Raw genomic sequence first — 14237 nt, forward strand, 5'->3', positions numbered from 1 at the left:
TTGTTCAACTCCTTAGAAAATATAAAGAGGCTTTCACTTGGGATTACCTTGATATGAAAGGGATTGATCCCCAATTATGCATGCATCACATCTATACTGAGAAAGATGCGAGACCCATTCGAAAACCTCGACGGAGGTTAAACCCTCACCTAAAATATGTTGTTAAAGATGAACTACAAAAATTGTTAGATGTAAACTTCATCTATCCTATATCTGATAGCAAGTGGGCTTCTCCATTAGTTTTGGTTCCTAAAAAGAATGGGAAGTGGCGTATATGTGTTGATTATAGAGAGCTTAATAAAGCAACCCAAAAAGATCATTTTCCCCTCCCATTCATTGACCAGGTTTTAGACACATTGGCAAGTAAAAAAATATTCTCTTTCCTAGACGGCTTCAGTGGCTACAACCAAATCCAAATTGCCCCTAAAGACCAGGATAAGACTACCTTCACCTACCCCTAGGGGACGTTTGCTTACAGGGTATTACCTTTCAGATTGTGCAATGCACCTGCCACATTTCAGAGAGCCATACTCAACATTTTTTTCAGACTTGATAAACGAGGGACTCAAGGTGTACATGGATGATTTTAAACCCTATGGAGATGACTTCGAGTGAGCATTACAGCTGCAAAGATGCATTTCTACTAGGCTCTATTTAACCCATTAGAAATGCCACATGATGATGATCGAGGGCCTCATCTGGGGTCACTACATCTCAGCAGCAGGAATTCAGGTAGATCTGGTAAAAATTCAGATAATCCTCTTAATACCTACCCTCTACACACAAACTGAGGTACGTAGTTTTTTGGGATTTTTTGGATATTATTAAAGATTTATAAAGAATTTCTCCCAAATTGCTGCACCATTATATGCTTTGACAGGAAATATCAATTTTTTATGGACTGTAAAATGTGACATTGCCTTTGAAGAGTTAAAATGGCTAGTATCAATAGCCATAATATTATTGGGCCTGAACTGGGATTTACCATTTCATATTTCATCTGATGCATTAGATACGGCCATCGGAGCAGTTCTTGGCCAAGAGGAAGATAAGAAACCTTATGCGATATACTACATTAGCAAAAATTTAACTCCTGTTGAGTTGAATTACACCGTGACCGAGAAAGAGTTTCTAGCTGTAATCTATGCTATTAAAAAATTCAGACACTATATAATAGGATACCATGTGGTTTTGTATATTGATCACTCTGCTATCAAATATTTAGCTAATAAACCTATTACAAATGGAAGAGTGACATGATGGTTAATCCTTTTGTAGGAATTCGACATAACAATCAAGGATCGACTAGGAAAGGAAAATCCGGTGGCAGACTTCCTCTCACGTGTGCCAAAGACAGACGACTCAGCGACAGTAGAAGACCAGTTCCCTGATGAGCACCTATTTGTTGTAACCATGAAAACACCGTGGTATGCGGATGTCGTGAACTACCTAGCAGTGGGAAAATTACCCAAGCACCTAACGCCCAGTGAAAGAAAACTAATAGTATAATGTAGCACTCGGTTCTCCTAGATCGGAGGATACCTCTTTCACACAGGAGCCGATATGCATATCTGAAGGTGTGTTAGGGAAGACGAAATCTTTGACATCTTAAAATCTTGTCACAATGAACCTTGTAGTGGACATTTTGCAGACCGCAAGACTAGACATAAAGTCTTACAGATGGGCTATTATTGGCCCACCATTTTTAAGGACACCAAGAAGTTTGTCTAGGTATGCGATAGCTGCCAAAGAATGGGTCACCCTAGCTAGTCTGACGAGATGCCGCTGCATCCACAGTTAGTCATTGAACCTTTTGAATGCTCGGTGTCAGATTTCATTAGCCCAATAAACCCATCATCTAATTAAAAGACATATATAATGGTTGCAATAGAATATGTGACTAAATGGGTGGAGGCAGAAGCATTACCAAGGGCAACGGAGGACACAGTAATCCACTTTATTTTCCAAATTTTCATGTGGCGTGGCTTGCTTAGAGAAATAATCATGGATGGAGGGACACAATTTGTAGGCCATAAGATCGCTACTACATTAAAAAATCATCATATTATGCACAGAATCACATCCCCATACCACCTGCAGGAAAACGGCCAGGTAGAAAGTACCAAAAAAGTAATCGAGGCTATACTAACAAATACAGTCACCTCACATAGACATGACTGGGCTACTCGATTGGCAGAAGCCCTGTGGGCATATTGCACGCCATGGAGGAATACCACAGGATACTCCCCATATCAGCTAGTGTTTGGCAAAGAACCTATCTTCCCAATAGAATTTGAAATTCAGACATTATGGATAGCTCAAGAAGTAGGCATGGATCTGAATGAAGCACAAATTAATAGACTACATCAAATTAATGAATTGGATGAAATCCAACTATCAGCTCTTTAGCATACTACACTGATCCAACAACAAAGAGCAAAATGGCATGATGCCCTCATCAAGAAAAAGATCTTCCATGAAGGTGATTGGGCACTTCTGTATGATTCTAGGTTCCAGGATATCCTAGGCAAACTCTATACTAGATGGTTAGGTCCCTACGAGATACAAGAGGTGCACGATAATGGCACCCTTACATTAGCCACCATTGATGGATCTGGCTACTCTTTTAAAGCAAATGGACGTATGCCTCTATCACAAACCGCTTATAAGGGAATCCTTTTACTAACAGTTATGGGAAGATTCCACAATACAAATTCTTGCTAAGGGAAACCCTTCCACAATACCAGTCTAGTGAAGAATATATTCTTTTGAAACCTATACATAAAATTGTCTTTCTGTTTTCTTTCTATTTGATTGGATTTGCTTGGATAGTAGATTGTTCATTAGATTTTTTTCTCTCTATTTTTCATTTTTTGTTCACTACAAGGAACAGTTGTTGTTCCCTATGGGGAACAACACCTTTTCATGTGGATTTTCTCTTGTTGTTCCCTACAGGGAACAACAATTTTTGTATGTATTTTCCCTTGTTGTTCCCTATAGGGAACAACAATTTGTGTGTGAATTTTTACTTTGCTATTCCCTATAGGGAACAACAATTTTCATGTGTATTTCGCTTTATTGTTCCCTACAGGGAACAACACTTTTTGTGTGAGTTTTTCTTTGCTATTCCCTACAGGGAACATCTGCTGTTTCCTCTAAGGAACAACAATTTTGGCATGCATTTTTTTCTTGCTATTCCCTACAGGAACAGCTACTATTCCCTACAGGGAACATCAATTTTTGTGTGTATTTTGCTTTGTTTGTTCCCTATAGGGAACAACTATTGTTCCCTATAAGGAACAACAATATTTGCGTGTATTTTCCCTTGTTGTTCCCTACAGGGAACAAAAATTTTAGCATGTATTTCCTTTGCGGTTCCCTACAGGGAATAGTTGTTGTTCCCTATAGGGAACAATAATTTTCATGTGTATTCCCCTTGTTGTTCCCTACAGGGAACAACATCGTTTTGCGTCTGTTTTCTTTGTTGTTCCCTACAAGGAACAACTGTTGTTCCCTATAAGGAACAACACATTTTTTGCGTATTTTTCTTTGTTGTTCCTTACAGGGAACAACTGTTGTTCCCTATAAGGAACAACAATTTTTGTGTGGGTTTTTCTTTTGCTATTCCCTTCAAGGAACAACACTTTGTGAATATTTTTGAGAACATCCTCTTTCTCTTCCTTGCATAATCATCCCTAGACCATCCTAGTTCACTCTTTATGATCCTCTTAATGGCATGAAAAGTACAATACATATTTAAGGACAACAAGTATGGAGTCTAGTGGAACAAGCAAATATCTTGAATGCTATCATATTTAACAAGATTGTTTTGTGATGATCGAAAAAGAAAGGACACAATTATCTATATCAGTTCATTGTCCTCAGTTCCACTTTAAACCAAATTGATTGATTATTTGTACCATGCTGGTTCCCCCTTTCCCGTATAACTCTCTCTATGTATTATCAATAATATTATGGGTATATTTTTTTTATATTGATATGTTCAAACTTCTTCCGCCATCCCTACTCTTAAGGAGTGATCAACCACCCTATGTATAAAATGGGGAGTGAAATAATAATAATAATAATAATATATTCACTAACAGTTTTATGATTTTTTTCCACAGATGGAGGATAGGGGGCCTCATCATGAGCTAGCCTACCATGATCATAAGGAAGGAGTGAAGTGGCATTCCCACTATGGCCACCACACCAGGGATATGATCCAATGGATGCATAAACAAACAAAGTCCTTGGAAATAGGAGGTCTCATCACGAGCTAGCCTGACCTCTTTCACTACTTCCTAGTGAATGGCAATGTGTTCACCTAGTTATCATGCCAGCACATTGGTCTCTACTATGGACATCATCAGGCACTTCCCCAATTATACATAGAGGACCATGATTTCCAAGGGTTAGAAAGAAACTCTGTCGAGCTATGGACACCTGCAGGCAACAGAAGCTCTGCTGATGGTATTGAAGCTTTATTTTACATCAATAATTATTATAATACCCTCTTCTTATGTTTTTATCTTTTCTATGGAGAGATTATGTCTTGAACCTTTATGCATAAGTAATCTTTTTTTAAATCAATCACAACAATTTTAAGTGGAATAACGGTAATAAAGTATTATTTCCTGCATATTCTATCCCTTTTTCTTTATCATATCACATCACAACAGCCTATCACTTATTGGTAATTCTCGGTACACTCCTTGATTTCACCACTCTAATATCCTTTGTGATCCTTTCATTAATATGCGTACCTTGCCAATCCATCACCCCTGTTCTTTGCCGCTAGCGCGTTATCCTTTCATTCATTCGGTCATAGGCGACTTATTATTTCGAAGGGGGGTGAGGACCTCCAGTGTACTTATGTATGCACTATCATCTTTTCATTGGATTTTGCAGAACAATACGACATTCCATGATCACAGAGCATGTGGCATTATAACAGTCCTTAATAATGGTATTTATGTTATAAAGTATCACCTGATAGAGCTATTACAACCATTTTCTATTCCATCACTCGACTCTATTCATCGTTGTGCTTTCCCCACTACACTTATCATTTGCAGAATTCAAGCACTATGGGAGGAAGAACAATGCGCCGAGAACCTCTAATACTGGCTGTTTCCGATGAAGCTAGGGAAATTTTAGCTTGAGCATGATGGATAGCATACTTTACGAGATTTCAACCACCCAACAAGGAAATTTCCATCAAATTCTTACGGAATATACAGAATGGAAAATCCATGGTAAGAGGAAGATAGATCACTGTAACAGACACTGTGATAGCAGAAGTGTCTGGGTTACCGGCAGAAGGACCAGTATGGGCTGGAAAGCGGTTGAAGCTGCATGATGCTATCAAGGCTTTTAGGGATGAAAGACAGGAGCTGATCAAGAAGGGCAAAGGCATTCGACCATCTTCTCTTGGAGAACCATGGGGAGAATTAGCACGAATTGTCCAAAACTACATTACCTACAATGGGCATAGAGATGTGGTAAGGTCGTGACAACTCAAACTTTTAGTAGTTCTAAAACAAAAGTGCTTTGTTAATTTACCTGCATTGTTAAATTATTTACTGCATGACACTACTGAGAGGCTAAGATAGTCCCAACACATAGAAACTGTAGTGAGCCACCACTGTCTGATCAGGCTAATAGTTAGCTATAACCTCGCCTGACAACAATCAAGGTGGGATGATCTAATATTAGCCCTCGAAGGAGGTTTAGCCCTACCAGCACCTAACCCTATTCCAAAAAGAAAGAGTACATCCCTTTCAAGGAACATACCTCACAAGTGTAGATGATCCACAAGGTTGAGGTCAAAACTAGGAGCGGCTGAAAATCCTCAAGGTAGCGTTAGCCAACCTATAGAATTATCTAGCCCAAGAAGTAAACAATACTTGCAGCTAGAGTTAGAAGGATAGGATAACCCTGAATTAGACCATGAGGAAGGAATAGGGCATTCTAGAGATGAACAAGGAAATGAATTGGGACTTCCCTCAACACCAAATATGAGTCCCCAAGGTGATTTGTGGCATGATTTCGAATTGGCCCAAGTCTTGGCCAACATGAATGTTTACATGCAGCTTGAAAGCTCGCTCAATCTTAATTTAGGAGCAACCCAATCTCCTGAGAATTCCGACAATACTAGAATTCTATCTCCCTCAAAATATGCAAGCCATGAAGTGGAAATAGATGCAGAGACCATTCGAGAAGCAGAGAACCAATCTGGTGACATGCTCCCAGTGGAAAACAGCTAGATAGGCCTAAGCACAGAGAACATAGGCCAAGAAGAATAAGTAGAGACAAAGATAGTTTGGGAAGCTGATAATCAATCGGGAGATACGGTCTTATTAGAACAGAGCCAGGGTGAGCAACCAGACTCTTTAGAAGCAGAAACTATTAATGAGACTGTCAGTAGAACAGTTGCTCCTCCGAAAAAGTATAGAGCCAAATTGAAAAAGCTTAGGAAAGAATAGCAGAAGCTTCGCAAAACAGTCAAAAGGCTCAAAAGAAAAATAAAAGAAATCACAATGGTAAAGGTTCTAGACAAAACCCTGGAGATAGTAAATGCGGCTGTACAAACAAAGCTATATGAAGGTAGGGCTACAGGGACTCAAACTGAGCCCATACCTGCTCAACCAGTCATTATTCAAGAGGAACAACATGTAATTTTAGTAGACGTAACTACTCAAATAGAGGATGTACCCTTTGCTACTCAGACGGAGGCTTGGACCTCCCATAATAACGAGATTCAGATAGAAAACATCCTCTCTCATAGCATAAGCACTCAGACAAGCATACAAGCTAAAGATATCATGACACACAATGACCCCATTATACTGAATCTTCAGGAAGAATTAGCACAGGCTTGGCTCGTGTTAGAATGGATTGAACAAGAAACAGTTTCCCAACAGAAATATAAAGAGTTGCAGAGACAACTTCAGGAAATGAGTGCAACAGAGAGTGAGACCTTCGATAGATACAAAAAAGAAGAAGAGAAAATAGAGAGAATCAAGCTCAAACTAGATAGGGTCATAGGTTAGACAAACACCATCTTCTCATTATATACAGATGCCTTGGCATGCAGGGCTCCCACCACCAATTATGCCTTGTTTTTGTTAGAACGATACTTGCTGTTTAAAATTAAAGCTGCGAGAGCTGGAAAACCAATTGAATTAAAAACAATTGAATATTTTATAAATTGCTGCAAACAGCATGGTGTAAAGGTTCAAAGGCTTCTTTGCAAATTTTACCTACACAATTTTGTATTAGAGGATGAGGTGGAAAAGAACCCTAACCCTTTTATGGGAGATGTTCAATTCCAGGCCTTTATTTCATTTGCAGTTAACTAACTTAAATGTTTTAAAGCTCATAACGCATTCCAAAGATAAGAGCATGGATTGGATCTTTGGGTAAGAAGTGAACCCAAGCACCCTTTGCAAATGCTTGCCAACCATAAGAGTCTGATGACAAGGGAAGGGGTGATTAAAATTTTAGGGCCTATTCATAAGGAGATTGTATAGAACAGAGTATCATATTTTCAATCCATTCAAGAAAGCTCTTTGGCTGCATCTAAGCTTAGGTGGATGGTCTCCACTAGTAGTGTGCAGGATAGGGAGCCATTTAATTACATAAATTTTAAAGCAACTGCGGCCCGATTTTTCACCTATAGCAACCTTATTTTGAGACAGGGACCTTATTGGTTAGGATGTCGGTTTCATAGCCCCATCATTTGGTATTCTCATGAAGGTTATAGGGCTATTTATGAATTGCCTGAAGGAAAGGAAGGGCCTGCCTTTGCGCTCATAGCTCAACAGCATGGTTTCAGACCAATTCTTGATGCTCCTTCTCCAGCCTACTCTTTAACTGCACTCCATCAGAATTACTTACTTTTCATGAGGACATGAAACAGGGTAAGCATGGGAGTATGTTGAGTTACGAATTGGGTATGTATTTACTATTAATTTCATCATCGTTTTCCTTGATTCTTATCTTTTTCATATCTTAATGCACTAATATATTGAGGAATTATGGTAAGAAATGGCTGAATTATTTGCAGTTACAATTTAGCTAACTTTTACCCTTTTATGCAGGAAAGCGACAAAAAGCAATGAATGTTGTTCCCTAAAAATGGAACAACAAAAGCCGACAAACAAAGGAAGGAACACATCGGTTGTGGACTAGGCTGAGAGCGAATCAGAAGGATCAGTGCGAAATAGGAAAGGTGTCTAAAGTTAGCAATCGGTTGCGAATCCCTCAGGATCAGGAGATTCTGAGGGATCGCATTTACCATTTAACCTTTAACCCTTTCTGATTATAAAAGAAAGTGACTGTAGGAAGAAAAGGAGGAAGCTCTGTTATTTTTCGAATTGTAAATTTAATTAAAGACTCACGCTGTTGGAGAACACGATTATATTGTAACACTACTTAAGTTTGATGATTAATATATAATTGAAGTTGTTGTTCCCTCACATTATTTGAAGTAGCTAAGCAGTGTTCATTGGCGGCTAAGGGCCCGACCTCTGGTGGATTGAACTACTTTATTGTGTTATATTTTTAATTCTTCTAAAGTTTGGTTGGTTTGATAATTTCCTGTTTCTGTGAGTTTACTTTATCTGTTGTTTATCGTTTCCCTGTATTGAAGTAGTGTATGTTCTGTTTATACTTTATAGCACTTCCATTTGATTTGAGTTATGTTTATTACAGAGTAAATTACTTAGACAGTGAATCACATTGATTTAATCAGCTATAAGAGTTTAGTTATCCCTATTGGACTCTCAAATTGATATCACTTCTATTTTGATTGCTTTATAGAGATCGAGTATAATTTAGGTTGAATAAGCTAGGAAGAGATGAGTGATTGCTATTGTGCTCTCAATTGATGTTGTTGTTACTTGAATTGTTGTAAGATTTGATTTCAGTATAGGATTGAGTTTTGAAGCTAGATGTCATATTTCCTTTAATAATTGCAATTTTAGTTTATTAGATGCATCCATTTATTCTTGTGTCAAAGATCTATACTACAATTTAAGAAACATTACTCTCTGAATTTATAGAATCCACATATTGTGTACACTCTTGAAATAAGAGGACTTCCTCGGGTTGATGATTAATGTGGGATAATTAGGAGTTTTAAAAGGCACCTTTTATCAGCCAACAATAGTCCTCATCCTAAGGATTATGAGAGAACTGCCGAGGAAGGGGAGGGCAAGGATGAACAATTTCCAGTAAATATATTTTCAAAGTTTTCACTTAGTCCTAATCCTAAGGATTATGAGAGCACCATTGACGAAGGGGAGGATGAAGAATTTCCATTAAATAGAAATTAAAATTTCCACTTCTTCCTAATCCCAAGGATTACGAGACCACCACTAATGGAGGGGAGGATGAAGAATTTCCTACAAATGATAGTTTGACTATGAATAGAGAGTCATATTTTCCACTTAGTCATAATCCTAAGGATTATGCAAGCACCAGTTTTGAAGAGGATGAAGAGTTTCTTGCAAAGGATAATTTTAGAGGCACAAATATAAATAATTCATTTTCTCTAAGTGAGTGTTTTAAAGGCACTAATGGTGATGACGAATTGAATCCTCCAAGGGGGAATTCCAAAAGAAGGGATGAAGATGGTGAAGAATTTCGTCTGTGTCATGATTTCAAAAGCACAGATGTTGGTAGTGAAGAATTTCCTTCAAGCGAAGATGGTAATGAATATGATGGTGATGAATTTTCTAACTATGTTCAGAATGACCATAGTAAGTATAATATTCCTCCTAATGATGATGAAAATTCTTCTACTTGAATAATGAAATGATGGAGATGTTGCAAGAAAATATTGTATCTACGAGTAGGAGTAGACCTTTTCATATTAGTCCAAAATATTCCATTTATACAATGTTTACGATAAAATATCTCATAGGTAGAAGTTATATCGGTGATATGATTTTAAGTGAATGCTATCGAAAGGATTGCTTGAAACATATGGATTTCAAGTTTGCTTTGGAGCAGAGGAAGAGATATTTGTCAATGAATAAAAGAATGAAAAATTATTTTTTAGTGGGTTGCATGCAATCTACACTAACAGGCTATGATTATCATATTGGGAATGTATTGATTTGTAGAAAGGATTTCAAAATATTGCATTCAATTGGTAATTTTCATTTATCAAGAATCCAAGAAAGACTGGAAAAAAAACCTACATATTATTCAGAAGTACATTATGAAAGAGAGGTTGGACCATCAACAATTACTACAATGTCATGGATGAAAGACTCCCTTTCAAAGCATGGGGAGTGTATGCCAAATAAAAACACAATACATATTCCATATAATTTCTCAAGATGAGAAATCTACAGCTTGTACAGAGAATATGTAGAAGGTGCTGAAAGAGATTGTAATTTTTTTACATATTCATATTTTACAAGGATACGGAAGAACAAATTCAACAATATTCGTATTCCTAAGAAGACAAGGATGGGGGTTTGTTGTACATGTGCTTCTCTTAAATAAAAAAGGGATAAATTTCAAGGGGAAGAAAGAGGTATGCATTCATAACATTATTTTTAAAAATTAGATAGTTATCAACTATGAAAATGTATTTATTAATATATTTCTTTTATTTTATGTGCAAATTCCATTGTCAAAGCACTTCGAGAGCATCACAATCAACAAACAAGTGCAAGACAAAAATTGTATAAGCATTGAAAGAAGTGTTATGATGATCCAAATAAATATTTGGGTTTGATAATTGGTGGTATGGACCAAAAAAAAACACTTCTTCCACATTTTTTCCACACACCAAAAAATTACAGGAAGAAAATTTTATTTAGTTTCACTTGGTTGGTTGTATGGTCTTTAATGGGAATAATTTTCCAAGGGTTTACTTCACAGTTCCAAATATTCATACTGATGAAAATATTACCATAACTATAATACACGGTGTGCTTTATCATTGGTCTAGTATTCTTTCTAAAGTTTTGTATTTGCAATTAGACAACACAAGCCGTGAAAACAAAAATCAAGTTCTTTTTGGATATCTAAACATGCTTGTTGAATTGGGAATTTTTAAAAAGGTAAAGGTTGGTTTCCTTCTTGTTGGGCACAATCATGACCATATTGATCATATGTTTAGTCATTTTTCAGTAACATTGAGGAGGAAGGATGTTGGGAGCCTGCCATCATTAATTGAATGTATTAAGAAATCATACATTCCAGAGCCTGTTTTTCATGTGTTGGAAGAAACTATTGACATGCGAAGGTTTATTTTGGGATCGCATGTGGAGGATAAAGGAATTGAGCAACTTAATGAAATTAGCTTCCAACATCAATTTCGTATCAAAAAAATTGATGGAAAAACACTTATATGGGGAAAGAAGTATTCAACTGTTGTAGAATGGGGGTCGTCATCAGGTTTAGCATTTTTGAAGTTCATTCCAGATCATCCAATATTTGCATCAAAGATAATATTATTACAATCAATTGTTGAACTCCATAATGCACAAAGGCATAAGAAAGAGATAAATTATTCTGAATGTTTGCAAGGAATAAAAAGATTATTAGAGATACATTAGAGTACTTTGATGTTGCTGATTCAGTTTGGTGGGAGTATTTTTTCAATGATCAAAGTGATATCATTTCAAGATCAGGAAATTGAGATACACTTTTGAAGACTGCATTTATTTGGCCGCAAAATATGCTAAATGAACATGAGGAAAGACACATTGTTGAATATCAAAAATATGAAGGCATTGTTAATTCTCAACATGTAGAGGAATGATAAATCTATAATGGTTCTAGAAGATCACATGCACAACGTGAAGCCATGGAAAACCTTTACATGGGTTCTATGCAAGATGTTAAGGAGGGTTGAATGATAGCAATATTAACATATGGAGATCCACTTGGTTATCCATTTTGGGTTGTGAAGGTTATAAATGTCACTAAATAAAATTAAGATATTACAGATGTTAAAGTACATTGGTATGTCACAAATACACACCCATTCAATGTGCGTACCAGCCAGAGATGGTAGTGGATAAAAAATTGGCAGAAAGAGAAAAAGAAAGGGTACAAATATCAATCGTCACCACACATACCTCTTAAAATTGGAGGATGTTGACATAATTTTCTATGCCTCAAAATTTAACAAAGAGAGGAACTCTTCACTTCAAGACCATAGAGATTTTGAAGAAGTTCCCACTAGAAGAAACAATGTTGAAATGGGAGTCTACTGAACCTAGTCATAGATCTAGAATAATTTTGAAACTTGAAATGGTGGGCATACATGTTGACTTAGATGGGGCTCTAGTTTATGATAGAGAAGACTATGGGTCATATTCATCTGCATCCAGTCATTCACCTGAAGATGTAGATTCTGATGGTGTGCCAGAACTTAAGGATGATTTTGAATAAATGTCTAAGACATTTTATGTAAATGATATTTGCATGGTAAATTGAAATAAATATTTTGACTTCCATATGATCTTACATGAAGTTATGAGTCATTTCTATGTTTGTTGGATTATATGTTTTAATTATGAAGAATTCATATCTTTAGAGATGTTTGCATGGTAACTTGAAATAAATATTTTGACTTCCATATGATCTTACATGAAGTTATGAGTCATTTGTATGTTTGTTGGATTATATGTTTTAATTATGAAGAATTAATATCTTTAGATATGTTTGCATGGTAACTTGAAATAAATATTTTGACTTCCATATGATCTTACATGAAATTATGAGTCATTTCTATGTTTGTTGCATTATATGTTTTAATTAAAAGGAATTCATGTCTTTAGAGATGTCTGCATGGTAACTTGAAATAAATATTTTGACTTCCATATGATCTTACATGAAGTTATGGGTCATTTATATGTTTTAATTATGAAGAATTCATCTCTTTTGCATATCCACAATGCAAGCAGGGGGGCTTCATTGGGGGATAAATATCATACCACGTGGGTTCATATTGGGAGATACATATTGAATAAAAAATGACATAATATATTGGGGGATATATAGGGGGTAAAGGGTTTTCATATTGGCAAATATAAAAAAATGTAGCTTAAAGTTAATGAGAAAATATAAAGGGGTATAAAAAAATGTTAATGAAAAAATAGATACCTACAATATCTAGTGAATCCCTGATGAATACAATAATGAATTACAAAAATTAAATGTATGTGATATTCAATCTACCAAATTTGATATTCTGATTAAAAGTAAAGAAATATTAGAAATTAATGTTGATTTTTTAAATTATACAATGATATTGCCATGATATTATTTATTGTTATCATTTGGTATAAGAAAGTTTTAAAAATGTTGAAATTTTAATGCCTCATTGAAAGGGACACTTCATTTTCATGGTTGATTTTTAGGATTTTGCTGCAATAGGATAAGTTGTCTTAGGCTAAAATTTGAAAAGAGCTATAGTTTTAGCCTTTGAAATAAAAATTACTCTTGGAATAATGAACCTTTCAGTTACTTATTCATTTTTAAAAATTGATTTAGTTATATAATTTGTCAATAATTTCATGACTGAAATATGTTAAAAACTTAAGGTTTTTAATTCCATGGCTGAAAATTTGTGAAAATCTTAAGGTTTTTCTGAGTTATGATATTTAATCTTTAATGCTATTGTTGAAAACAATTGCAACTTCGGAGTTTTTAGAGTCAAGATATTTTATCTTTAACAACATGGATGGAAATTGTTGAAATTATTAGGACTTGAGACATGATATTTTATCTTTAACATCATGTCCAAGAATTGTTGAAATTTTATAGTTTTTCAAAGTCCTGATATTCTATCTTGAATTCCATTCGTAAAAAGTGTCAAAATTGTAGCCCAATTTTTTTGTTGTTGTTTCAACATCAACACTTATTTTTTTGAGGGTGTTTTTTTCATCCATTTCGCAAAAAAATTGGTTTTTACTTCCATTTTAAAAAAATGTTGAAAATTTACCCTAAAAGAAAACAACATTTTGGCATACACAATTCTTGTATTTGTGTTGTGTTTTCATGTTTTTTTGGGGTTTTTGGGCTAGAGTACCTGTTTTGAGGTAATAGTTCCCGTTTGATCGGTAACTATGTTTAGTATGATTCCAGAGGAATTTGTAAGAACCACCATGCAAAGTTACACTTTGTCTGGCCATATGGTATCTATGCCATGCCAGAGGAAGAAAATATGAAGAATCACTATAATGCCTCTTGGTCATGTGCAC

The sequence above is a fragment of the Pinus tabuliformis genome, chromosome 9, assembly GCF_031772625.1.
Source record: "Pinus tabuliformis cultivar Carrire ecotype Pingquan chromosome 9, CPIR1, whole genome shotgun sequence".
NCBI lineage: Eukaryota > Viridiplantae > Streptophyta > Pinopsida > Pinales > Pinaceae > Pinus > Pinus tabuliformis.